Source organism: Barbus barbus, assembly GCF_936440315.1.
Source record: "Barbus barbus genome assembly, chromosome: 23".
Classification (NCBI taxonomy): Eukaryota; Metazoa; Chordata; class Actinopteri; order Cypriniformes; family Cyprinidae; genus Barbus; species Barbus barbus.
The window spans coordinates 1010206-1038054 of NC_136751.1; the positions used below are offsets into that span (position 1 = coordinate 1010206).

Here is a 27849-nt window from a genome sequence, read left to right on the forward strand (position 1 = left end):
TTCTTCTCTTTCCCTTTAAACTCACTCTATTGTGACTTATACACGGAAACCAGAAAGAGTTCACTCTCCATCCAGACACAGCCGTGATGATCCTGTGCCTCCGCTCTCTGACTTCTTGAAAATCCACACAGCATCTGTTAACCGGGCTGAATACTCACTGTGTTAGTACATGTGTGTTTGATAGAGAGCATAACACAAATCATGAGCTGAGTTCAGTAAGTAGTTAACAGTGAATTTATTATGATTGGGCCCTCTCAAGCAACTTTAACAAGCCATTAGTTGATGTTAGTTTATGGGTTACTTAATAATGAGTTGACACAATGACATATTAACGATGTGAGAGTGTCCTCCTTATTCCTTTACACCACTAATACAACAAACAATTATTTTTAGTTGTTTTATTATTTATTTACTTAATTTTACATATATGGACTCAAAAGAAAGTCCAAACATAATGTCACCTGTAAAGAGACACAGAACAGGTGGTCAAATATTTTGCGTCAAGAAGCTCAAAACAATGCTGTTAATTAATGTACATAACTTTCCAAATGACTTTAATTCGGTTTACAAAAGCAGACGACATTTATTATCTCAGACATGACACACAAACCCTCAAAAACACACACACACACACACTACAACACAGTCTTACACACTTTCCCCATGTGTTTTATTCCTTAAGTTAATGTACTGTAGTACAGTACAATACAGCAAACAACAACAAAAACAATTATTCTGCCCCAGCATCCTGTCTTTGGTCTGGGACGGGCCAAAGAACCTCTTCAACATCACAGGCTATACTGGCCCTGGCCTGGCATCGGGGGTAAAATCCTCTCGCATGCCTAATCCAACCCTGGAACACATCAACTCAAATATATGAGACTGTTTGTCTTCTTGCCCTTGCCCTTCCTCTCTGTTCCATGTCATCCTCCTCTTCCTCTTTGTACTCCCTCTCCATCGCCATCTCCTACTCTTCCTCTTCCTTCATTTCTTTCTCTACTCCTCCTCCTCCTCTGTGATGTGCTTGACCTCTTCCTTCACGTCTCCATTGTTTGGATCCATTGTTTCAAACCTGAATACAGTTTTTCTCAGTCACTTTGGTGCATTTCTCGAATCATCCTTACTGTAATCTTTGCAAAGTAGTATGTGCATTTCTCAAAACAATTCGTACAAACAGAACCATGCAATGGATTTCCTGCAAAAGCCTGTAACATACTCAAAATCTTTAGTTCATCTCTCAAAAGTAAGTAGGCTATTTGTCAATGAATATGTCATGTTGTCAATATAACAGTGCACTCTGTTACCAGGTTTGTATTACCTGATGTAAACTATGGTAATTTACACCTTACTGTATGTGGGATATTGATTGAAAAAGACTGGATATGATTCACAGTTACACTTTTACTAGTGCTGACCAAAAAAAATTAAAAAAAAGAAGCAGTAGAAGAAATATGGGCACAAAGGCGAAAATAAACAATGAGAAAGTCCACTGTCAGAATTTGTAACTCTTGTGTTGTCCTCTGTCTATTCATGGCAAATTTATAAAAAGTCTAATATGCATGACAGTTTATGACAACTAGATCAATCATTTTGCATTTAATGGCTTATACGATGAACTAATGACTAGATGTTTTGAGGGGTGAGACTATAGCACAGAGAACTATACATTCTGAGCAACATGACAATAGTAACTGATAATGTAGGAAACCACAGACAAATGTACAAAATCAGTTGCATGAATATACCAAAACAATCACTTGTTCAAAAGAATGAGAAACTTTTTTATGATGTGCACAAGTGACTAGATGATGTGGAGGTTGAACAAGTAGTTTTGAGAATTTCATTTCTGATCTGAGAAATGCACCAAAGACACTGAGAAACACTGACTTTGGCCCTTTTATCTCCATCAAAGGTTCTGATTGGTGTGTGATACATTTTGACTCCTAGTGTTTGCACTTGGGTAACTGTGTGCTAACTGAGCTCAAACTGTGCAGACTTGAGTGATTTCTAAACGAGCACGTGGTGTAAGCGCTGAGAAATGTAGGGATTTGTGTCTGGAGTTTTGACTCGTGTCAAAGCAGGAGAATAGTGTTTATAGTTTAGGGAAATGGGTGTGCTTTATTAAAAATGGCGTTATGGTTTTGAAATTTTAGTTCAAAAGCCTGGTTATAGTGTTTTAGCAATTGAGAAAAACTGTAAAAACCACCGCTGATATTTTCCTTGAATCAGTATTTTGCCTAATGTCATTTTGTGTGTTTACGAGTGCCGTCTCTGTGCTAAACTAAAATCAGATGGGAAACCGTCCAAGTACTGTAGCTATCTGAGTCTAGGAATTTGTTCTGCTGACTGAAGAAAACATTCTCAATGATCTTGCCCATAAAGGGGAGATTTGAAATAGGTCTGTAGTTGTTTAGTACAGAATTATCCAGCTCTTTTTTAGGAGCAGCTAAAAACTGCAGTATTCAAGACAAAGGAAGGATGCCTAAAAGGAGCCAATCGCTATTTTTAATAGGTCAGTTACTGGACAGTTAAACACATTTTCATAGAAAGATGTGGGCAGCAAGACAGAAGGTCAACTGTTTAAAAATCCAGCAGTATTTTGTAGGCAGTTGCCTCTAACCCAGACAAGTATCTAAATGATTATGTTGTTGTTGCGGGGGCCATATAACCTCAGAGCTACATGAGGACGTGCTGATCTCTTTTGTAATATAATTGATTTGGTGAGTGAAAAACGATGCAAACTTGTTGCATTTGCTGTCAGGCAGCAGATAACAGGCAACCGTAGTTTAGAGTTAGTTAGTTAACTACGTACCCTTCTCTGTACCCTTCAATATGTCAACAGTAGCAAAAAAAAGATGCACGTGTGTGAGCAAGATGTCAATAAATGCACGTGTGTCACCTGATCCACAAATGCACGGATTCCTTTTTGCATGAGCAATTTATGATATATTGATGCAGATCACAACATTTTTTTATGCAAACATGTCTGTATTTGTTAAAATCGTTGCACTTTCATTTAATTCCGAATTCCACAGATTCAAATTGAAAGACATTTGTTTGTGGTTAGTAAAATACATGCATAACATTTATGCAGTACATGGATAATTGTGTGTGCATCTATTAATCAGTCTAATATCATCCCATAAATAGATAGATGTACCCTGATTTTTTTCTGCTGTTCCGTTTAGTCAGTTAAGATTAGGTAACACAATTTTGTCAAGTTCTAATTTTCATACTCAATTTTTCAATTTTATTTTAAGATGTTTGGAAATTCAGATTGACAGACTCATTTGACATTGATTTTAAGTGTTGTTTTCCCCCCTTTTAAACCATGGAGTTTATTTAATTTACTAAACCAAGTTTCTCTACTTTGTTCCACCAAATTAAAACTTCTTAATTTCAAGTGGGCACACTTGACATGACTGCGTACAAAAAAAAAACTTGATCAAATTTGTTGTTTTTTAATTAGTTTTACTGGAAAGACAATGTAATTGGGTGTAAACGTTTTCTGGATAATTAAGTAGTTTGTTGTATTCTCATTTACTAAACTTTTTAAAAACAGAAATAGATCTAATTTAAGAGAGATGAAATGTTTGACAGATGAACAATTACGGTAACTTAAAAAAAAAACAATTAGAATAATATGCACTAATAAATTAAATGCCGGAATGTGCATTAGAAAGTAAAAAAGCATGCATTTTGATTTCATGTTGACTTTAAAAGTGCCGATTGTACTGTATCTGTGTTCGGCCTCAGACTGAAGTCTAATCGGGAGCAGATTACAGTAGATACAAGTGTTCTACGCCTTGAGTCGGCCCTAGTCCTTCTATCACTTATCAGAACAGAAATAGAGGAAGCCACAGGCACATTGGATTCCCTCTTGTTCTGGGAACATTTGTGAATGTCAGTGCTATTGTAGCGGGGACCTGACACACATCACTGAGAGCTATTATCAGTCATCAGTCGAGCAGCAAGCGCATCAGCTCTCCAGTCTTCAGATGATCCCGTGAGAAGCCCCTCTACAAACTCTAGATGCTTTGCAGGTGCTTCATGCCCAGATTTCTCCTTTTTACAGTGCTGCATTGTTATTTTTTTCTGCACAATTGCATCATGACTGCTACTAGTTGATAGCTGAGCTCTTGTTAGTTGTTATATTTGGGAGATCCTCTGTATAGACACAATCTCCAGTTGACTCGATTAACTCCTCAAGTTTAAATATAACTGTATACCACAGTGACATTACTAGTGTCCTGTCAAAACTGTTTAGCAGGTGCTCTTCTGAATTCCCACCATTGTTGCGTAGTCTGTGATTTTAAAATCATCCAAAAGAATGTTAAATGTATGAATGTTTTATTGAGTATTGAAATTCCATCATCCACTTAATCTTCAACATAAACATTGCATTCTACCATACTTTGATCTGAAAAGTAATTTCTAATGGGGATCAATGAGATGTATGTCTAAGTTTTGTTAAAATCTCCTCCTAGGAATGTTCCTCACATCAGCAATATCATGATTCTGTGTGTGCCTAAAACATATGTGACCCTGCAGCACAAAAGCAGTCTTAAGTCGCTGGGTATATTTGTAGCAATAGACAACAATACATTGTATGGATCAAAATGATACATTTCTCTTTTATGCCAAAAATCATTAGGATATTAAGATCATGTTCCATGAAGATATTTTGTAAATGTCCTACTGTAAATATATCAAAACTTCATTTTTGATCAGTAATATGCATTGCTAAGAACTTCATTTGAACAACTTTAAAGGAGATTTTCTCAATATTCAGATTTTTTTGCACCCTCAGATTCCAGATTTTCTAATAGTTGTATCTCAGACAAATATTGTCCTATCATAACAAACCATACATCAATGGAAAGATTATTTATTTAGCTTTCAGATGATGTATAAATCTCAATTTCACAAAATTGACACTTAAGACTGGTTTTGTGGTCCACGGTCACATTTGTAAAACTCCTTTTATAACTTCTTCAACATCAGAAGAACATTATAAGATGGCAGCTCCTACATTAAGTGTCATGTTACAGCTTTACAGCTTTAAAAACCGATTTAGTCTCTTTCTCTCATTCAGTCAATAGCATTTGTTCTTCGTAATCTCAGTTGTTTTCCTGACATCTTTTTCTCCCATTGAAATTCATACATGCGATACAAACTTCACTCATACTGCAATATAAAAATTAACGTAGCCCCTAAAGAAAATTCAATAAATGCCATATTTTTGTGTTTTTTTTTTTCCTCTCTACCCTTCGATCTGTGGACTGCCTATCAGAAACACACAAGTTGGCAAGACCAGGGGCAATTATAACATTTCTATATATATATTTGAACCTGCATGTGTACAGAAAGTAACTAAACCATTAATATACTTACTACAGAATGACTAGATGACTAGATGGCACTACCTTGGCCCGTCTCCAGTTGGTCCAAAATGCATCAGCAAGACTCTTAACGGGCCTACGTAAATTCACTCATATCACTCCTGTCTTAGCTTCTGTACATTGGCTGCCTCTGCGGTTTAGAGTTAAAAATGGTTGCTTTTGTCTTTAAGGCTCTAAACAAGCTGGCTCCCTCATATTTATCTGAACTGCTTTCCTTACATAACCCCTCTCGAGCTCTTAGATCTAGTAGTCCTAGACTGCTCACTGTTAAATTAAAGCAAAGGGGTAAATGTGGCCTAAACTCACTTTACCAGTTCATATTAGATATGCTTCTACTTTACAGCTATTTAAATCTTTGCTAAAAATGTATTACTTTTCCATCACTTTCAATGTCCCTTGATGTTCCATCTCTGTAATCGATTTTTGATGGCAGTTCTGGTTCTGATTTTAGCTGTGATTTTTATTTTTGTAATTTTCTATTTGCTACTTTGATGCTGTAAAGCACATTGGTCAGCTGCTGCTGTTGTAAATGTAAATAACTTGGATGGATGGATGGATGGATGGATGGATGGATGGATGGATGGATAGACTGTCGGACGGATGGATAGACGGACGGTTGATGGATGGACGGATGGATGATGGATAGAATGATAGAGAGTAGATGAACAGAGAGATGGAATGACAGACAGACAAGAAAAATGGATGGAGAGATAGAACGACAGACAGATGGACAGTTAGAATGATAGACAGATGGATGGATGGATGGATGGATGTATAGATAGAATGACAGACAGATGGAGAGACTAACAGATAAAAGGATAGACCGATGGATGGATGGACAGATGGAGAGAAGGACAGTGAGAAGGACTAGACATATATAGACAGACAGATAGATTCAGGCTTTTCCACTGGTCAAATTACAACAGCTATTAAGAAATAAGAAAACTGAGAAATATGTATTTTTTGTTTCAACCTTCAGCACTGCCGCTGTGGTTTTGCTGCAGTTGTTGGTCTGTATGTTATGCACACCGGCTGGGGTCCTCCACAGCCTCAGGGTCCGAGCACTCGAGCCCCCACACACTCACATCTGGACAATCACAGTGCCACAGGATTTCACCAGCCTCCACTGCTCTTCATTCAGAATGTAGTTTGGGTCAAAATATTTCTTCACAAAAAAAAAAAAAAATCAAGCCTTGTTTTTCTGTACTAAGTCACGCTAGAAGGTGAGGGTGACCCTCCAAAGACGAGACCTCATGGGACCCTGATCCAGCCCTGGCAAAGCACTGTAAATCATTGAGTTTATAGATTGAAGGTACTTACTGGAAGACTATGGAAAGGTCACAAGACAGGATGAATGGAGATCTATGGTGAAAACCTATATAAAGATCAATAGCTGAATTATAAAAAAAACTGTTTCCTATTACAGTGACTTCATCCTTCAGTTGACACTCATCCACAAGCCTAGACACAGACTTAGTTTGTAAAATTAGTTTCTGAAGTATAAATATGAGCTCATCGCTATATATTTCCTTCAGAAATCACTATAATATGCAGATTTGCTTCTCATAAAGCATTTCTGACTATTATCAATGTTGAAAACAGTTGTGCTGCACAATATTATTTTTTGGAAACCATGAAACAAGATTGAGGTAAGAAAAAACAAAAATTGATCAAAAGTGACAAAAGTAAAGACATTTATAATGTTACAAAAGATTATATTTTGAATAAATGCTGTTCTTTTGAATGTTTTATTCATCTGTGAATCCTGAAAAATAAAATGTATCACAGTTTCCACAAAAATATTGTGCAACACAACAGTTTTGCATGCATATGATACAAAATTTGTTGCCGTGTATATTATGCACAGTTTTCGTGTGCATATGATTTGAATTTTTTTTGGCATGCATTTAATATGTTTTTGCGTGCATATAATACACATATACCCCACAACCCATTGTGTAGCATATACACGCCAAAGTCAATTTTTGCGTATCAATACCACAAGTTTTTGTTTTTATTTTATACTATTTCTAAGCACTTTCATGAGACCGAGTTGGTCTGTCACTGCGTGTGGCATCTGAAATATGCATATCACAGATCGTGTGAATACTGTCAATACGAGCGCCAAGAAGATGCCAATTTATGCTTTGGGCAGCGTGGAACAGGCCTACAGTAGGTATACAGTAGTGTGATCGTACGCCATTCCAAACATAGCAGAGAGATCTTTATTGCCAAGCACCGAGAGTCTAGGAAATACATCAAAGTCTAATATAAAAAAACAACCAGCTCCCTCTAGCAGTTCAGAAAACAGATGATGATTGGAAGAAGGAAGATCGAGAGGATGAGGAGGAGAAAGAGAGCTGTAATTGCAGTCCCACACACACAGAGCCTTTACTGAAATAGCCTTGCAATTTTCAAGACAAGTAATGCAGCGGCCTAAGCATTTCCTCAAGCCCTCTTTTTTAATCTCAAGTCATTTTCTCTCGTGTTGAGTTTTAGATTTGCCTCTTTGATGGTCATAAACTTAAAGTCCACTGAAACTTTCACTGTATTTGCATCCCGACCTTCGTCAGCTGCATCGCCGATGATCACTTCTTGTTGATGTATGACTGTTTAACATGGTGCAGCATGCAGAATATCTGATTTCATAAAGTGCATGTGATTTTACTGATCCAGCATCCATCTCTCTGATATTCAGATATCGATGTTTTCTGTTGATTAACGCAACCCTGCTGCATCTGTCTTTACATCAGTTCCTCAGGTACTTTCAATGTTCTGTATTCATTCATGTTTGTTGTCTATAATCTCATGTTATTCTAATAGCTACTCAAGTAAAGTAAATTTGTTCATGTGTGATTCCTGAAGCATCGGCTGCGTCTGAAACCTGATGCGATTATAGACAGAGTTATTGTAGAAACATAAAGCTATATGCATTTTTTTTTTTAAAAACCCATTTAAACTGAGAAGAATAGTAAGACAAAATATTGTTTGCAACATTTCATAACCGACTTTTATATTGTAATTGTAATAAAGCAAAAAAAAAAAAAATCCTGCATGACAATATTATTAATAACATTGTTCTCTTATAAAATAAACAGTTAACACAATGCTATATATATCACATTTTTCACAATAAGTATAATTTGAAGCAGTTTTATCCTAACTGTATGCTAAATTCATAATTATTGTTTTTCAAATGGCATTTAGAAAGTTGAATGAAACTGGCAAATTAGTAATTATTAACTTGATTATTAGTAATTGTTAATTTAATTATTTTAATGTAATTAATTGAATTATATATGTATGCAATACAAATTGACATTATATATTTGCCATTGTTACAGTTTCATTTAACTTAAGTATTTCCTTGCCTGTTCCAGACCAGCTTGGATATCATTGGCAGAAAAAAAAAAAAAAAAAAATTATTAATAAATAAATAATCACCCAGATGAAGGTTTTTAGTCCACAGGATGTTATGCACACACACATTGGATCTGGACAAGGCTTGATGCCTTTCTGTCTGCATTCTTCATGATTTGGACACTGCTGTGACATGTTGTCTAAACGTAGACCCATTTGTCTCCAATTACAGTATATATTTACTTTCAGAAATGTGTCAGCAGCATTAAATGTTGTGCAGTGTGTGTTTCTTCTCATGCATGGCTAAAAAAAGCAGCTGCCGTCGGACTGGAACTGTAGTGTTCTCTGTAGCGAGAGAAGAGCCGTGTTTCCGCTGTGAGAGAGAAATGATGTTCAGCCCAGAGCTTCAGGACTTCATATGAAACTTAATGGCTGTCAGAGCGATGCCTTTCAACAGACAGAGCCGATAGGGGCAATTAGTGGCAGATAATAGCTCGCCCTCCCACACCTTAAGTAGTGCACTGAAATATTGATTTAATTCCCATCCCATATATTCCCCTTAACCATTTGCTGTCACTCTAAAAATATCTCTGGTCGTGGCAGGCTGTCCATAGAGCTGCCGATGCTGAAGAGTGGGAGTCAAGGGAAGGAGAGAACGAGGCTCTCTAGGACTGAGCTTTACAGTAGAGAGAGACGAGAGCGTCTGAGGAGGACTGTGAGACGCTGGAAGAGGACGTTTAGAGACGTGAGTGCTGTAATAAGAGGTGGTCAGGGAGAGATGAGACCTTCACAATGCCTAACTCATTCTTAATGTGGACTGAAACCGATCAGGGATTCAACTGAGAGAGCAGCGTTTGCACTGGAAACAGACACAAGAGAGTTGCTTGTTGCTACACGGAGCAAACCAGATAATTATGAGAAGAAACCCAAGACAGTGTAGAGTTGATGTGAGCGAACTGATTGATCATAGAGACAAACCTTTGACAAACATGACTTCACTTTGTGTTAATTATTGTAAATTATTAGAAAATGATATATGTAAATTATTTAAGGACAACATGGAGAGAAAAATGACTTATTTAGTGGCATATGTATGTCCCTGGTCTTAGTCTACATTATTTAACAGCACGTATAATTCTAAATAATAATAAGTATTATGTTATTATGTAATTGTAATAAATAAAGTTTCATAAAGATTTTTATACATTTGAGATAACATGCATTAATTTTGTTATGTGCTAACTAAATGTTGAATTATGTCATTATGTAAGTAAAATATGTTGCAAATGTCATTTCACATCATGTTTAACAAATACATTTTTTTTTAATAAAAACATTAATAATAATGACATTTAATTGAATTATTTAAAATGCATAAATTATTTAATAAATGCACTATAGTTGTTTATTATTATTATAATTGATTTGTTTTTGTTTTTTAAACTAAAACTTAAATAAGTAAAGAAACAAACAAATAAACATACATACATAAAATTCAGGATTCATAAAGGTTTTATGAGTTTAAAATAACAATTTAACAACATTTTTCTCCTATCCAGTAATGTTATATGCTAACTAAGTGCTAAATGATGTTCCAGCCAGCATTGTTTCCTGCTAATATTCCACTCAAATTAATCACATTATGCAAGTTAAATGTCATTTCTCGTCGTCTTTAACAAATTAACTCACCAGAACTAGTAAGCATAAACTAGTTTCAAGGATTCTCAGAAGTACATCTGTCTCGTAAGTGAAAATGGAATCGCACCGAAAAGTTCAGAAAATGAACATGAAGCCATTGGCTTTATTGTTCTTGCTTTATTAATGGCTCTTCTGACATGAAGCCCAGAGGTGTTCAGGAGGAGTGGAGGACCGATAGAGAGAGGAGATCAATGAGTGCTAATGAACATGCCTGCTCTTCACGGGTCGCCCTCCTCCCAGCCGCAATTACACAACCAGCCTGAGGGGGCAATTAAGAGCCATACATTACCCACAATGCAAGGCATGACACACGCAGCGGCCAGTTTAGTGTCCGTCTTCTCGTGCTTTAGAGTGTCATATACACACAATCATTTCTGTGTGTGTTTATATAGCACTTCAACAAAATTACAGATAATGCAACTTCACATTATTACAGGAAACAGTCTAAAAAATGGATCAGTTATGAAACAAATTCAGTTTCAGGTGTAAAGTTGCTCTGCAGAAGACAATAGAGCAATTCAGTTCAAATTTTGTTCTCATATAAAAGTGTCAGTGCTTTAAATCAAAATGACTGAATATTAATTGCCTTGTAAACCCCACTGTCTTTACCATAATATGAAAAAAAAAAATTAGTTTTGCAATAGCTGTCAGCTGAAAGAGTGAATGCAATGAAGCTACACTTACATACATTAAAGCAAGGTCAACCATAGAATGAGGCCGGATTTGAGCCAAAACGTTACTAATTCAACCTGATCTGCAATGATAGATTCCCCAGTGTAGTGCTGTTGGGGCATGCTGCCAATAACAACACTGGGCAGATTCAAAAATAAACGCACTTTGACAATATAATGTCATTTAAAGGAAAGTGTTTTTACAGCATGGTAGTGTTTGTTGTGCTTCCTTTAATACATGCTATTTAAATAAAAAATATCATCGCTGTACAGTAACGAGAATTTAATGAAAATCACCATTAAGAATACTGGAGATTATGGAAATCAGTAGATGGATGCATTACTGTGATGATGATTTTAGGGGGAAATGTGCTTAAATGTCATTTTAAATGATTTCAAAAAGGCAAAAAAAAATATGCAAAATCTAATATCTAATGTGTGATTTTGGGCTGAAGTGCGATTGGCTCGTGAGCTCTGAGTGGCTTGTTTTTCCCGTCATTCTGTCAGTGGCCGTGAAATGGTCAACAGCTCTGAGCCTCAGGCCGTCTCTTGTCAGCAACACTAAATATCTCACACACATGGTCCCTACAGAGCCTCTGTCTGTTGCAGCGTCTCTCTCAGCGTCTCTCTCTCTCTCTCTCACACACACACACACACACACACACACACACACACACACACACACACACACACACACATCCCGTCAGGTCCAATGGGAGCGCCGTCTTCTGCTTGTCTGTTAAACTCTCTCTTCGTTCACATGAACGCACACATTCGCTCTTCCCATCAGTCCCGGCTGGAAACTGTCTTCAATGTTTTAGTTGTTACATGATTTATTCAACTGTTTTCTTCTCTAATTAATTTGCTGGGGTGTATATCATTTAGCAGTGCTAAATATACCTGTATTTGCTCATGTATTCAGTTTAATAAAAGTTAAAGTCAGAGCAGGTACAAATAGGGCTGTGACTCTCAACTGAACATGATGTGGATTCGGATGTAGAGTTATGTGCATCTTGACTGATTGAGACTTCTGACTCTTTTTGAACACTATTGACATTTGAGTCCTTCATTTCAGGAATCTATGTGGAAGCTTGTATGTTAACTTTGTATCTCTCAAGTCTGACTTTTAAGCAATTCTGAGTTGATACCTCCCTTTTTTTCTAAATTCTAATTGCGAGATGTTAACTCACAGTTGCATGTCTAGAACTTTCAATTGAAACGTATAAACTTGTTATAATTGTGAAATAAAAAGTTGCAATTATCTGTTTTTATTCTGTGGAAGAAACGAAACAACTCATAATTCATTGAAAAATGGCTACAAATTTGTTTTGGTACTCGGCCCCGACTCAGTTTTCTAAAATGTTTTTGAAAAATTGCTTACTCTGCCTTTAAGAAAAATATTTACGTAACGTTTATATAATATATTTATATATTATATAAATTGTATGAATATAAATATATACATGTAAATATTTTTTAAATATATGCTGTATGTGTGTGTATTTATATATTCATAATATATATACATATATTATGTAAACAAAAACGTTTATTTTGGATGCCACCAACTTTACAGGAGAGCCAAAACAAACATTTTACCAAAGTTTGATCTGACTTTGTGTACTGATTTCAGTTGTTTATAATACAAATGTGTACAATCATGGATGACAGCACTTTTGCCAGCAGAAAGAGCTCATTAAGAGCTTTCATTTGATGTATATCTCCATTTCACCAAAAATGAACCCTTCTGGTTCTCACCCCTCGATATACAGTATAATCACACCTGTTCAGGAGCAAAAAGCTCTATTTTAAAGTGGTGTAATGATGAGGAATCCTTTGAGAAGATGTGTGCTGTCAAAGCAGTTTTAATCTGAAGTAAATCTGATTCAAATTCATTCCAGAGCCTCAGTTTTGGGATGCACACAGACAAACAGCACGTGCTGACCTTTAAGCGTCCTGAGAGACGGCAGTCAGCCGAATCAGACACGGACACAGCTCAGCACTAATGCACAGCTTTGTCGCGTGAGACTCGTGCGTCTGCAGATCATCTGCATGCTCAGGTCGAGTGAGGAGCGTTCTCCTCGTCCTCCTCCGTTCTCGTCTGAATCAGCTGCCTTTGGGCCTTCACCAGAGGAGACTCTTCAAACAAGGCTTTGTACTGAAGTAGCGAATCAAGATTAATGCACTTCCAGCGCACGACTCGCTTGAAGGGAGAGAGAGCCAGGATAATTAACACCATGGGGCCTGGGAGGAGAGTCGGGAGGGAAATCATACAAAATCACAGAAACAGAGGGAATGATGATGACACGGCTGATATTTTTCATTCCTCCGCTCTTTTCTTCTCTGACTGATGTGCTGTTTTGATCGTACAGTCAAATGCGAGTTGTTGTTTACAGAGCTCATTTTTCCTTCTTTTGTCATTTAAGTTGAGAGCTATGTTAATTATATCTGTTTACGCAGGACAGAAGTGTTTATTCTGCCAAAAATCAGTGCTGTCGTCGTTTACTCTGCTAAATATCATCTCAATACCGTTTGACCTCCGTCGAATCAAACAGGAACTGCACTGATAACTGCAAAATATAGTTTTTATTTCCAATTTTACATTTTTATATTTTCAAATTTAAGTTCTACTTTTACTAATCACTTCTACTAATTTACTTCTACTTACTACTATTTACTTGTACTAATTTTATTTTATTATCTTAATTTTACTTATGTATTTGTCATTTTAAATTTTTTGGGGGGTTTTTTGGAATGTATATAGCTTTTATTAAGTTTCGGTTTTTAATTTAAGTTTATTTGGTTTAGTTATTTTAGTACTTTGTTGAAATGTTTCCTTGACAACTATAGCTGAAATAGGTATTTCTTTCATATTTTATTACAGTTCATTTTTTATATGTTTTATTTAGTCTTAGCAAATGATAATCCTGGAATAAAAATGTCAAGCTTCATTATTTCTCCATAAAATTATAATAAAAGTGGTTCAAAAAAATAAAAAATCAAAGGAGCAAAATTTATATTGTTAATTTAGTATTGATATATTAGCAAAAATATAGATTGTGTTACATTTTGAATTAGATTTCCTTTTAGTCCAAATTTTAGTTATTTTGTTGTGATTTTGTCTTTTTGTATGTCTATATAGTTTGTTATTAAGTTGTAGGTTTTAGGTTTTAGTTTTAGTCATTTTAGTACTTCAGCTTGTTGTGTGAAATGTTACAAATTTTATTTCATTTCATGTTTATTTTAGTTTTATTATGTATCATTTAGTTTTAGCTAAAAATAGGAACCCTGGGATGAACATTCAAGCTAAGAATGTAAAAGCACCATTAAAGCATAACAAAAGTGGTCAATAAAACTAAATTGCAAGTCATTATTCTTCAACAATTTGGACATGATTGAAGTTTTGAAAACTGTAGCAGATTTGGTGGATAAAAAGTGACTTGAAAGATAGATTTGTTCACAAATAAGTCATTGATTCTCATCAAACTCTCATTAAATAATGATTTAAAAGCGTCTGTGAGGTTATCGTATGGCTTCAGAAGACTTTGAATGTAGCTCACAAGTCATACAGAGCATTTTTATGATGCTTTTCTGGTGCTTTTGCATGTTTTTGAAGCTTGAATGATGGAGAGGTGGATGTCACTAGGGATTTCTGAAAATCATGACAAATTTGAATGAATCATACTTAACTTCTCATTTATTATCAGATTTGCAAAAGCTACAACCAATTTGCACCATCCAGCTGTTGATCATCTACTAAAACCACACAAAATACAGCCATTAAAACCATTGCATGAGTCATTTCATCTTTTAAATATCATTCAGAATCACAGAAACTCCCCAAATGTGGATGTTTCTTTCTGAATGGATTTCATGTTTCATATTGCAGCGAACAGCTTTGTGATGACAAGCACCAGTCGTACAGTGTTGAATTGGACTTTCAGACTCAAATGAGTAACGTTTTCTGCTGATCTCAAACCGGTTTTGCTGCTCTGGAGGAAATGCGTGTTGTAAAGTGATGCTTCAGCAGGTTAATTGTGCAAACCCGTTTACAGACCCTCAAAATATGAAACGCTCTTATTGTCATCGCAGCTATCGTTTACACTCGAACAGAGGGAATGTGTTCACTATACTGTAAATATATAAATAAGTGTAGCAGGGACAGGAATGAAATATGGCATTCCCATTTCAATGCAAATGAAGGAGAGAATGAATGCAGTGTGAGCGTCTCACCAGTGTTTCTGAGCTCAACACGCTCCTATAGACGGAGGAAATTAGTGTCCGCGCCGCAAATGAAACTGTCTGTCAGCATGAATCCAGAGCCGAACTTATCGCTGCCTTTGCATTGCATACGGATGTCTACTTCAGATTGCACTTCTTTTAATGCAGAAATGAACCAGTGAGATGATTGGGACGAAGGAGAAGCACTGTCCACAACCTCTTCAGAGATTCATCATTCGTCCGCCATATGAATATGCTTTTCATTATTTATGACCCTGCAGCACAAAAGCAGTCATGAGTAACACAGCTATATTTGTAGTAATAGCCAACAATACATTGTATGGATCAAAATTATACATTTCTCTTTTATGACAAAAATCATTAGGATATTAAGTAAAGATCATGTTCCATGAAGATATTTTGTAAATTTCTTACCGTAAATATATCAAAACTTAATTTTTGATTAGTAATATGCATTGCTAAGAACTTCATTTGAACAACTTTAAAGGAGATTTTCTCAATATTTGGATTTTTTTGCTCCCTCAGATTCCAGATTTTCTAATAGTTGTATCTCAGACAAATATTGTCCTATCCTAACAAACCATACATCAATGGAAAGATTATTTATTCAGCTTTCAGATGATGTATAAATCTCACTTTAAAAAAAAAAAAAAAAAACTGACCCTTATGAATGGTTTTGTGGTTCAGGGTCACTTTTGTCTTTTTTGTCTCGTTAAATCACGTCGCTTCTGTTTAGATGTTTGCGATCTGCCTGCTTCGTTTGTGAATGGAGACATGTGGGTTTTGTGTGTTACTTACTATTCATTCCTTCACAAATGATCTTTGTCAGACTTGTGAATTTGCAGGAGAAGTTTTGTCAGAAGCTCATTCTGTGATTTCATGCAGTGTAATGAAAAAAATGCAGTTTTATTTAAATTTTAGTAAGTTGTAGAAGTAAATACATGCAAAATTAGCTTTTAGATTGTACTGGTGTGAAATATACATTCAAACCAATGTATATTTCATGGTTCATTGTTTTGTGTGTATTCTCCAGAATATAAGAGTTCCTCTTCAGGAACTCGAGCTGCGTCCAGAGATGCTTTGGGGAACGCCTTCAGCATGACCGGCTCCCATTTTTATATTCTTAAACATTAAAATTGCTTGAATGAGTTGAAACACCAAAATGAACAGAAGCACATTGTTTTCAAGTATTTGCTAAATTAGACAAAGGAATATACTGTTACTGTAGATTGTTCTGTGTGTGTATTCATCATACCTGTAAGTGTTACACACTGCTTTTGCTCGTTCTGTGTGTAAAATCGTTCTTCTGTTTGTGTTTCTCCACAGCTCCATGGCTGATTGACTCTAATTATGTATCTAAACAAACCAACTCGCTTCTGTAGCCAGCAATATTGGTTTTCCTGAAATCTTAAAGTAGCAGGGCCTTGCGTGTGACATAATGAAGTTCTGTCCAAGTTAATTCTCCAGCAGGTTTAATGGTGCATTTCGAGCCGCATTAGCAGCGGGGAAACGCTCCACGGGGAATCAAGCGCAGCTCAGTGCATTAAAAGTTTGGACTCACCTGCTGTAATGGTTTAGTGACTGCTGATTGGAAGAGATGGGGACATTGGTGCCTAATGAAAGCCATCTGAAGCAGTGTGTTAAAGGAGTTCATCAGTGACGAGACACAGACTCAGCTTTCACAAGAGCTTTGGGTTCGTGCTCAGGATATGATGCAAACTTTGTCTTTGAAGAGAAACACTTCAACTTCAAGAGCTTATGCTTAAATACTTTGAAGATTCAGAGATACTCTGACCTCAAAAATCTAGTTTGTTTGTTTGTTTCATGAATTTTGTCCACCGAACAGTCGATACCAAAATACTCAGCAGCACCAGCCATGAAACAGACCGAGCATCTGATGATTGATGTTCATTGACTAGATGAAGTGTGCACGCTCCTCTCTCTACAGAAACTGCAGCTCTGAATATAAATCATTATTTGTAGGCTTATTGTCATAAATCGAGATAAAGAAGCTGAGATTTTCATGTGTTTTGTTTATTTCTAATGCAAAATTAATTAATCTTTAGTAGTGTACCTTTCAATATAGACTTCACCCTCTCTTACAAAAGCATACTTTAATCTGTCACACATGGTTACAGCAGTATTATTGAGATCATAGTTGTATTATTATTAATATATATATATATATTTTTTTTTTTCTTCTTTTAAAGTTATAGTAATTTTGTTGTTTTTGTCATTTTTTATTTTATAATGTTTTATTTTTAGATATTTTAGTACATCAATGTAAATTAAATGCTTTGACAACTAGCTGAAACAAAATAGGTTTTTGTATTTATTATTTTATTTTATTAAGTCATGAATGTTTTTAGTCTAGTTTTGAACTATAATAACACATAAGGGGTTACAGTAAGAGACTCTACTGTATATATTTGTGCTCATTGTGTCAGCGACGTGTCGTTTCTTTCTTTCACTGTGTTTCTGAATTGAATGCTTGTTCAAAAACATTTACTCTCAACCCATAAGACTTTGATCACAAAACACAAATGGAGATATTTTAAAACCTCAGCAATTTATGCCCCTCTATTGAAAGCACATGCAACATTAAAATTAATCTATGTTCCATGAGATAATATTATAATATTTATTAATATTTTAATTAGTTGTTTATTTTTACATTACATTTACATTTTAGTTAAACTTTTAGTAATTTTGTTGTGTGTTTTTGTCATGTGTTTTTTTTTTGTCTATAGCCATGTCTATGTTTTTATCTCAGTTCTAGTTTTAGTTATTTTAACTAGTTTTAGTTATTTATATACATTTATTTCAACTAGCTGAAATAAATGTATATAAATTTATAAATAAATGTGTATACATTTATATATATATATATATATATATATATATTTATTTATTTATTTTATTGCAGTTAATCTTTGTTTTATTTCAAGTAACTGAAAGGCTTGTTGTCATGTAACTATAATAACCTAACATTCTGAAGAGACATGATTGCTTGATATGATAAACTGACTTAAATTGGGCTTGTATTTATCGCAAACACACAGAACACATCAGAGACAGTCAACAAAAGCTGAAACGTAATATCTTCATTTGTGCTTCAAAGTTGAATGTCATACAGGTTTTGAATAATGTGAGTGTGAGTAAATGATTTTTGGATGTACTGTCTCTTTAGGTTTTACTGAAGTATGTGTATGCAGCTGATTCTGCTCTTCTAAAGTGTGTGTGTGTGTGTGTGTGTGTTTCAGGTTGAGGCCGGACCATCAGTGATTGACATGAGCAGAAACCTTCCGTCCGATACAGCATCATTTCATAAGGGATTCACACTCACGTGTTTCACGCACAGATAGTACACCTTTACATTTTGCCGTTTCACTTCATCTTGAGGAGCACCGGGTCTGACACCAGCGCTACATCAGGACAGATGCTCGGACCTAATGGAAAGTGAGTAGCTTAAGACAGCTTCAGCGGCGCTTGCTTTTCCCACCCGCTCCGTCCTGGCCTAATTAATGCCTGCCCGACAACTAACTTGTAGCTGTCAGCGTCTGCCGGCTCCACAGAAATCCAATAACTTCAGGGAGCAATTTATGTGGAACACCAACGAAGCTCCAGCAAACTCCAAATGGTGCGTGAGACACAACCAACGTCCGCCTGAGAGACTCTGTCGACTCAAACACAGCCAGCTGCGACTGATCACCCGCTGCATTTTGAAATCCTTTTTTCAATGTAAATTTTTTTTTTTTTTTTATAATGTTGTCAGGTTCTTTGAATATTGCATATATTGGAATTTGAAATGTGTCAAAATTATCAGAGGGCTTACTGCAAACATGTTGTGCCTGTCTTTTATTACATATAGAAATTAAAATGGTTTTCACTCCTAGACGTTTCCATGACTGCTTGCTTATCACTCGCTGCATTCAGATTAAATACACTACCGGTCATTTTAAGCTTTTTTTAAGTCTCTTTTGCTCACCAAGGCTGCATTTATTTGATCAAAAATACGGGAAAAAATTGAAATATTTTTACAATTTCAAACAGCTGTTTTCTATGTGAATATCTGTTAATCTGTAATTTATTCCTGTGATCTGCAGCTGTATTTTCAGCATCGTTACTCCAGTCTTCAGTGTCACATGATCTTCAGAAATCATTCTAATATACTGATTTACTGATCAACAAACATTTCTGATTATTATCAATGTTGAACAGTTGTGCTGCACAATATTTTTGTGGAAACAGTGATACATTTTATTTTTCAGGATTCACAGATGAATAGAAAGTTCAAAAGAACAACATTTGCTCATTGTTAAATTTGTTTCATTGTTACAATGTAGACATTTAATGCATCCTTGATGAATGAAAGTATTCATTAATAAAAAAAAATAAAAAAAAACTGTCTCACCCCATATATACACATACTATAGACAGACAGACAGTTATGTGCCACAGACCTTATTTTACTCATGAATTAAAAAATCCCATTCTGAAGCCCACAGGAGAATCAGCAGGAGCCGCTGGTGGATTAGTCTTCAGGGTTTTGACGTCACGACTGTAGCTCAGCTCTCTATTAGATGATAGATTAGTGGAGACAACCCTGCAGAAGACTTCCATGTTTCTTCTGTATATTTTTTTTACCTCCCAGCCGTAGCAAATGTCAGTGGATTGAAGAGAAAGAAAAGCATTCTCCAGTAGTTCTGCTTATAATGTCTGTGGGTCAAGGGCAAAATAAAGCCTGTCCTTATCAGTCTCACTGTAATAAATGTAAAGCAGCTGGAAAACTCAGTTTGGCCATGCATTTCAGAGTCACCAGAACCGATCAGCTCGACTTGAAGACGGCTTGTCTATGTTTATTTAGAGAAGCTACTGCCCAGAGATACTTCAGCCTTGCCTTTTATTTCCATTTGCATTTTGAAGAATCACTTTGGAGAGAAGAAGACCTGATGTCAAAATGCAAGACCTTTCTGATTTTGAAGGCGGTCACATTTTTGAGGGCAGCGATGTCAAGAATAAGAGATGCAATAATTTCAGCTTATGATAAGCCTCAAATTAGCTCCGTTTTCTTTCTTTATTTTTATTTTTTTCTTATTTGCACCAAATATTATTATATGATTATTTTTTATTTGTGCAGTTGTATTGTGAGGCTGTCAATTAAAAATGTTACATTTTTATTTTTAATATAATAATATTAATAATAATGCATTGTTTGTAATGTAAAACATTGTTTTTTATTATTTTAATTAATATTTTGTAATAATAATAATGCAATTAAATAATTTGTAAAATATTTTATAATATTTAATAATAACAATAAAGGCAATAAAAATAACATTGTTTTTTATATTAATTTAATGTTAATAGGTTTTTAATAATAATAATAATAATAATACAATAAAAAAAAAAACACACAATTAATCATTGCTCCTGACCCGTATATAATTATTTTTCAAATGGACCATTTCATGCTTGAGGCACCAAAAGCATTTCTCACTTTTTCATAACCTTTTTTTTAGTATCAAAAAAAGCAAACAATCAATAAAACAAGCAGAGATGTGTGAGGCTGAACTGAAAAATCAGCACATGAGATGCACGTTTAAAAATAGCATCTGAACTCCTGGCTGTCTAACCTCTCAAGGTAAAGAGTTTGGTCTCTGTCAGAGATGTGCTTCTTCTGTGATGCTTATGGAAATGCAGTGCTCTTCAGGATCATCATGTGCACTGATACTAATGTAAATACTAACCATAACACTTACAAACATCTCTCTATTTACTAGGCGGCCTTTGGCAGAGTGCTGCCATATCAGACATGTCTGCAGTGTTAAATCTGAGCTTGATATTACAAATGTCTTGATGTTACAAGGATAAAAGTTCTGCACAAAATGCAAAGCATATCTAATCTACTTTGGATTATAATTATGTTGTGATATTTTGGTGGTTTGTGCATTTAATATTTATGTCGGTGCAGCAACTTTTAGTCATGCAAATTGAAAAAAATTGTTCTGTATCTGGTTTATGGTGTCAAGTAGTGCAGTGTGACAACAAACACAGGGTGAATCACTGATTCAAATCAAACCTTCAAACAAATCAGATTTACTTGATGCCTCATAAATATTTGAACATCTGAATTTGCATTGTCAGCTATGAGCATGATGCAGTTGAACTGATTTTTCAATACTAGATCTTATAATTTGGAAATACAACTGGCACATGTTGACTATTAATACATGTATTTTAATAAATGTGTTGAGAACTGCAGCAAATGCAGAGCAAACGAATCCAGCCAATCAGTGCAAGAACGAGACGCCAGTGGCGAACACTAGCGGCGTGTGTGCATTGCTTTTGGCAGTTTGTGTTAATGGAAAAATCAGTTTTTCATACTAATTAATTTAGCTTTTGCTTTGTATTCTCTTATAATCCCAAAGAGAATATAAAAAAAATACACAGATTCAAGATACATTAATGGCCTTCTGTAACTATTGAATTCAGAAACATTTCAAATTTGCTCTTCCTTTATACCCAACTGACTAAAGAAATAATGCAACACAAAATTGTTCATGTGCATTATATTACGATAAAAATAAATTAATACGGCACTGTGTGTTGTTAGCATGCAGGGTTTTCAGTCAACTGCTATCAGTCAGAATTCATATTCATGCATAAACAGAAAGCAAAGAGAAGAGAGGAAGATGATGTTTACTTGTGCTTTATTTTCAGCAGCGCTTGAGCAGTCCGGCCCTAATTAAAGCGTTCCGGTCCACGGCACGGCAGACAAGATGGAAACCAGAGGCTATTTCATTTCCTCTGGTCTTTTTAGACTGTGATTACAGCTGTTTACAATGGGCAAGAAAAGAAAATCACAATAACAACAGCAGCGACAGCGTCTGATGGAGGGTTATACAGCAGACGAGATACTGGGGATCTGTGTGGTCACAGGACACTGTATGTGATCCCATCCTACAGACAGAAATAATGGCATGAGGATGAGCAAATATTGACAGAATTTCCATCTTGAAGTTTTATGATAAGACTGAATGAGGAAGAATCAGTGTCACTGCTCTGAAATCAGCATGTGGAATTTTCTACATCTGCGGTGGAAAATAATCTTTTGAAAACATTGTGAGATGCCAAGAAATCTGGATGAGAAATTTGCATTTAAAAATAGTTACATCTGCAATAATTTTAGCTCCAGTACCAACTGCTGCTTTCTGGATGTCTGTTTACTCATGAAAAATTGCATAATAAAATATGCAATAGGTCTTCTTCCAGAAACGAACAGTAGCCGAGATGAACTAGATGAATCGTCAAGCTTTGTTTACGGAGGTGATGTGAGTGGTTTCATGCCACGCGTCTCACATGGACTAGTGTTATATCAAAAGCCAAAGTAGCTCGTGGGCGTGATCACATTCAAAATAATTAGCTGAGACAGCAAAACTGTACATTGCATTGGTTTCATACAGATTACTTTATCACAGAATATTTGTTTTTGATAAGACTTCATTTAAAAATAGACATGTCAAGCTTTCTATAGATATATTTGTCATGTCTGTGTGTCAAGTATTCGCTGAGTTTCAGTTCATTTTAATGACGCTTTTCTAAAAGCAGTTCGCAGAGACAGAAAACAGAGAGCGCACCCTGTTTGTTTACACAAAAGTATACATTTAATGCCTTCGAAAAGTGAGCTGGTCACGCTGGCCTGATCGTCAACCCCAGGGTGTTAAAGGAAAAGCCCCCCCCCCCCCAAAAAAAAAAACCTCTCAAAAGATACACCTCTGCTGGAGCTGTTGCTTACAATATAGTGCGATTAACATTTAATTGTATAACTTTTGTTGAACTTTACAGGTTTTCAGGTTGTAGTGGAAGATTAACAATAATAATAATATAATAACAATAATAAAAACGACTTTACATTGTAGTCAGTTCTTCATACAATTTATCATATTAATTTATGCATTTATTATGATGTTTTATGGTGTTTGTTAAGCAACGTTAAGGCTGGATCTGCCTCCTCCGAAGGCAGTGCTTGCAGGTTCACCACCTGATCGCGGAAGGGCGTGGTGGGAACCTTGGGCACGTATCCAGGCCGAGGTCTCAAGACAACGTGAAGACAACGCTCACCGAAAATGCTTGGAGGTCCCCGACCCTCTTGATGGAAGTGAGCGCGGTCAGTCCAGCAGCTCAAAGGGACCCCTCTGAAGTCCAACCAGGACGATATAGAGGTCCCAGGTGGGCATTAGGGGTGACCTAGGGGGGTTCAACCTCCTGGCACCCCTCAGGAACCTCACGATGAGATCATGCTTTCCCAGGGACCGGCCGTCCACTGCATCGTGATGGGCCGTGATAGCAGCCACATACACTTTCAAGGTGGAGGGTGACAGCCTACGCTCCAACCTTTTTTGCAGGAAAGAAAGCACTACACCAATCGTGCATCTTCGTGCACCCCCTGGCAGCCCCGCCATCGAGGGTAGTGAGGATGGAGGAGACAGACGAGTGGCTTCTGGCCGTGCACTGGAGTAGAACGCAGTTGTGAGCCACGCCCCGCTCTGAGAAACCAATCATCCAGCCGCGAGGGCTCGGGACTGGGCGGTCTGTTGACCTCCAGCCCGATGCTCACGGCTGCCCGGGCAAGCATGGCTGTCAACTCTGGGTCCGGTGCAGCGGTGGCGACCACACGCGAGGGGGGTAGCCCCACTGCACCTTCATCCTCAGAGGACGTAAACCCGTCCCCCGATGCTGCGATCGACATCCTATCCTCGAGAGGCGCACCGAATGAAATACTGGGCGTCCCATGGGATGAACCAGTGAAATCACCCGGGAGCCGTACGGGACATTCGCTGCGTGAGGAGTAAGAGGGCCGTGGGGACGTACCCGGCGGAGAGGCTCTTACTGTAAGCCTCAGATCTCCCAGAGTGCCAGTCGGCGGTCCTCTGCTCAAGTCAGAGAGACTGGGGCGAGTGGCGGCAGAGGGTGCTAATCCTTTCAGAAAGGAAAGGTGAAATCGCAGTGATGTCATGCTCATACACCCACAACAGGCCCATGAGTCATCCACGAACGCAGCTTCAGCATGCTGGAGACCCAGACACTGAAGACAACGATCGTGTCCGTCATCCGCGGACAGGAAACGACCGCAGCCAAGAGGACACGGACGAAACGGCATCTTGAAAAACGCCAACTGGAACAAAACAAAGATGAGGCTTTGTGGAGAGCAGCAAGTCTTCATCCACTTGGCTCCGAAGCAAAAATCTGATGAGTGGATGCACCTGTCGCCCTTTTATACCCGTATGTGGGGGGAGTGGTTCAGGTATGAAAAATCCACTAGCCAATTTTCATTGGCGTTTTCTCTTAAGTCAGAGATGTTTGGGGCTTCCAAGTAAATCCCCCTATGTCATCACGACATAACTCGTAGTGACCGACAGATAGGGAACCAAATGTACAACTTTTGCAGTGCCTTCCAGATTTGAAGTTTGAGAAGGAAGATGAACAATTTAGATTGTAGCCTGTTCTTTACACAAAGGTATCGTATAAATTTATATGAAAGTCATATTATGATATTTTATGGTGTTTGCTTGACTTCTGCTGCGCCATTCTTTTTCAATATGGATAAAAACAACATTAATTTTGTTCTGGGTTTTGTCTTCCACTGAGGAAAGAAAGTCGTATGGGTTCAGATCGACAAGAGGATAACAGACAAGAACCAATTTGACCACTTTGTAGAACTTTCCAATTTTTCAGGTTGGAGAAGAAGAACAATGAAATCTGTTCTTCACACAATATTGTATGAATTCATCTGAATTCATCATATTTGATCAAATCATCACATTGATGTCATCATATTTGATCAAAATCAGTGTTTGAGCAGCTGAGGAGATGCCAAGAAATCTGGATTAGAAATTTGGATTTAAAAATAGTTACATCTGCAATAATTTTAGCTCCAGAGCCACCTGCTGCTTTCTGGATGTCTGTTTACTCATGAAAAATATGGCATTATTAAAAAGAAAATGTACCCCTTTAGAAAAAAAAAAAAACAAAGATCCATCTCTGCTGGAGCTGTTGAATAAAATACAGTGGAATTAAAATCAATAATGTTTGGCCACGAGACAGACGAGAAACAGTTTCAAGTTCATATGACTTTTGTGGAACCTTCCAGGTTTTCATGTTGGAAGATGAACAACATCTTAAATCATCTGTTCTCCATACAAAAGTATCGTATGAATTCATATAAAAGTTATTTCTTTATCTGACCCTCTAACTCTAGCACTCTCTATTCTAATTTTATTTTATGTCGTCTTTTTATTTAAAAAAAAACAATACACATTTGACCCTCTATCAATAGCATATTTATTCTTTAACTGCTAGCTTTTCTTGTAAAACTACCACTAGCTTCTTCTTTTTTTCCTATTCTCTCTATTTGTTTTCTAAAAAAAAAACACCTTTCTGCGTGTACTGCGTTAGGCTAACCATGACTTATAATAGCACTTGCATGTTGTTGCTCTTTTGTTGGTTTTTATGGCTTCTAATGTTTGGATAAAAGCGTCTCCTAAATGACTAAAGGTAATGTAAATATTTTATGGTGTTTGTTTGAGTTACAGTGGCCATTCACTTTCAATATATGGACAAGCATGACATTAATTATCTTTCTGAGGAAGGTCAAATGATTTTGGATCAACATAAGGGTGAGTAAATGACAACAACATTTCTATTTTGTGTTGAACTGTTGATTTACACAAGTAAACATGAATCTGGCCTGACAAGCGTGAGCTGAGCCGCAGCAGCCGAATTCATGATGGGGAATTATATAAAGAGCAGTGAATTTACCCCACGGTTTCATCTCCACTCGCTGGCCCTTCACACAGCCATTCATCCATTATTCAGAGTATATTCATGTGCAAATAATGAAACTCAGAAGAGTTGCTATTAGCTCGCTGTTTGCACAAAATAACCCCCTCCCAACCTTTCGGTCCCAATCACAATATCCCATTGCACCATTATACGTGATTAATTATCTGCCTATAATAGGGCCCAATATTGGGTTGTGGTAATTAAAAGATAATGGTGGGCCAATTTGAACTTTATGAATAAAGATGTGGTATCTCTGCACGTCTCATATCAGGCCCTTCTAGAACATTTTAAACCAAGGGTACAGAAATCAGAGTGATTTTGGTATCGCCACCATTTCTTGGGTTTCTTTACACCTGATGTTAAGATCCTGTCAGAGGTCAGGTTTACACACAGATTTACACCTGCTAGTAACACACAAATCATATGAGATGAACGTCAACGGCAGTCGTAAACAAGGCCAACGATACAGTGACAGTAATTCAGTGAATCTATTAAGTAGGATGTCTGATGTAAAAACGCGTCCTCCAAATCCTCCAACCGCAGTCAAAGATAAATAAATAACGTGTGAAGTGACTCTGTTGTACGTAGCAATGCTTTCTGAATGAGACTGCCGCTAAATTGTGAGCAGGAGAGAGTCATGTACATTTTTACAATCGATAAATGAAGTGTGACAGGTAATCCCGCAGCTTCTGAGTCCAGTCGAGCGAAAGCTTATTAATATCACAGTTTGACCACAGATGATTGGTCTCATTACCCAACATGCCACACCTCGAATGAGAAATGATTGCAAAGCACATTCGCTTCCGCTGTGGTTGGGTTTGGAAATGCCATTGGTTGTGTTGGGATTTCTCTGTGGAATTATAGTGTTGAGATCATCCATGATTTGTGTTCTCTGAAGATTTATGATTGAGCAGTTTTAAGTGAGACTTCCAGTGCAGTTGTTGTAGAAACAATAGGAGATCAATGAGCACCACGTTGAACTATTTTCTACACCAAATCTGGGTTAAACCTGTATAAAGCACTCTGAAATGTATCAACATGCTTATATTTTAATTAGTGCTGTCAATCAATTAAAAAACTTAAACTTAATTAAAAAAACTCCTGCACTGTGATTAATCACGATTAATCGCAAATTCAAAATACTAGGATTTACCTGTAAATGTGTTGAAATAAAGGAATGCATGTCAAACTAGTTTAAGGAAACAGAACCTTTCACACCTCCGCAAAGTATGAGACATAATCCTTATTATTCTTTCTTATTATTGGACACACTCGCTCTCTCTCTCTCTCTCTGCGTTCGCTTAACTTTCGTTTAGCCCGGCGCCTCATAATCACGCAATCCCTGTGTCCCAATGTGCATACTATTCACCCTATCTGCCCTAAATAGTATTGAAAATGACTAATATCACATATAATTTAGGATGGATAGTGTGCACATTGGGCCGCAGCCACTGATTACCTTCCGCGCTGCGTTGACGGCAAGAAGTTGGGGTCAAACCTTATCAAACGATTAATTTGCGTAAAAACAATATTAACGCGTTAATTTTTTGATTATGGGGTTCTGTATTTGGTACATGTAAACATTGTCACATTCTTTACTTGCATAATAAAAAAATAAAAAAAATTGATTA

General features: G+C 36.6%; 1 protein-coding gene across 2 annotated transcripts in view; it reads left to right on the forward strand.

Moving 5' to 3' along the window:
- The window catches only part of cd276 (CD276 molecule), an 83084-nt gene extending 63328 nt beyond the window's left edge, over window positions 1-19756 (forward strand). For both annotated transcript variants that reach the window (XM_079374083.1, XM_079374084.1), the window contains exon 8: window positions 18637-19756. The gene's annotated coding sequence lies outside the window, so the exon portion shown is untranslated. The remainder of the gene's footprint in view (window positions 1-18636) is intronic.
- Window positions 19757-27849: the final 8093 nt, after the last annotated feature.